This window comes from Austrofundulus limnaeus, unplaced genomic scaffold (genome assembly GCF_001266775.1).
Source record: "Austrofundulus limnaeus strain Quisiro unplaced genomic scaffold, Austrofundulus_limnaeus-1.0 Scaffold245, whole genome shotgun sequence".
Classification (NCBI taxonomy): domain Eukaryota; kingdom Metazoa; phylum Chordata; class Actinopteri; order Cyprinodontiformes; family Rivulidae; genus Austrofundulus; species Austrofundulus limnaeus.
Window position 1 is genome coordinate 96,251 of NW_013952647.1, and position 1,658 is coordinate 97,908.

The 1,658-nt window shown below is 36.0% G+C and overlaps 1 protein-coding gene across 1 annotated transcript in view; it reads left to right on the top strand.

Annotated features, from left to right (window-relative positions):
* The window catches only part of plcxd1.2 (phospholipase C, X domain containing 1, tandem duplicate 2), a gene marked incomplete at its 5' end in the record, with an annotated part of 9,039 nt that overhangs the window by 3,044 nt on the left and 4,337 nt on the right, over positions 1-1,658 (top strand).

Here is a 1,658-nt window from a genome sequence, read left to right on the forward strand (position 1 = left end):
AGAAAGAAAGAAAGAAAGAAAGAAAGAAAGAAAGAAAGAAAGAAAGAAAGAAAGAAAGAAAGAAAAAAAAAAGAAAGAACGAGGATAAAAAAAGAAAAAAGTAACATGCCGATGGAAGGAAAAATATAGGTAGAGAAGAAGGAACAAGTAAAAGAACACAAGTAGGAAGGAAGAAAGACTCAAACTTAGGTAGGGAGGAAGTAGGTAGATAGCAAGGAAGCAAGAAAGGTGACTTCAAAACAACCTTTGGCCCAATCGTGTGGAGGTTATTAACTTTAAAGCTGAAACTGTAGATTTATACAATGAAATTATGGGACTGTTGACTTCAGTTTAGTGTTAAGATGTTTATAAGTGAGACTGAACCCAACAACCTAGAAATCACATGATGCAGAGAAGAACTATTATTGAGATGGTCCAAAGTCTAAACAGATACAGGTGTTTGTCTGAGAAAAACTGAAAAACATGAGAACAGGTCAGACTTTTGAGCCTGAGAATCAAAYCGGTTCACATGTTGCAGCGAGTGGACAATCAGAAATCAGACAAACTGAAGAGTTGACAGATTTTTGTAACGTTTAGATCCACATATTGGATGAAAATTTGTCTGGCCCAGATAATGAACTAAACAGTCTAATACTCAGTGCAGATGCTGCATAGAATGACGGCACTTTGGTGGCCTGGATGTGGTTTGCCAAAGGTGGTCCATACATGGGCCAGCACCACATAAACCAAAACACAACTGGGCCAGTTTTGGCATCTTAAAAACAGTGCCCTCATTGCCACATCTGGRCCACATCATGTTGTCAAGCCACTTGCTGTGCCAGCCAACAGCTGGCAGTGCCACCTTGTTCCCAGATCTGGCCCACTCTGTCTGCTCTGTGGAGTTTTCTGTGGTCTTGTGACCACAGAAAAGTGATCAGTTGTAGATCTATAAATATAAATTGATGTGCCTCAAAGCAGGGGGGTCAATCTCAGTTGCACACAGGGACATAAAATTCTAAATTTTGTCAAAGACAAGGGCCAATTTCCGTCAATATTTCTTGAAAAAATATCTTGGTTTTAACGAATTATTCTTATAGAAATACAAATTCAGATTTTCAAATAACATTTTATGTAGCATTTAGATCATACCCTAACAAAGAAAAAAAAGATTACATTTAGAAATACTCTTCATTAGCAATTATTTTATTTGGCTTTACTCTGTATTTACAAGTATGTGATTCACTAATTCTTAGAGATACATCTGATCACAGCCAGAAAATCAGTTTAAAAACACAAACCTGCAGAAAAAAATACAAATATTTAATTTATAAAATAGAAAAGAATACAGAATTAAAATCAATTACTGTTGAGAAAAAACTGCACAAAGTACAGTGACAAAAAGAGAAACATTTAAAAATATTACTTTTGGAGCCAGATAAAATGTTAATGAGGGACAGATTTGGCCCGCGGGCCTTGAGTTTGACACCTGCTTTAAAGTTACGTGTGTGGGTGTAAAATATAGACATAAAGCCACAAATATAAAAAGGTTTATAATCTGCTGAAACTATTTTTCATATATACTGTTTTTATAGGAAAATAAATCCATCCATCCATCCATCCATCCATCCATCCATCCATTTTCTCATCCATCCATCCATCCATTTTCTTCCGCCTATCCG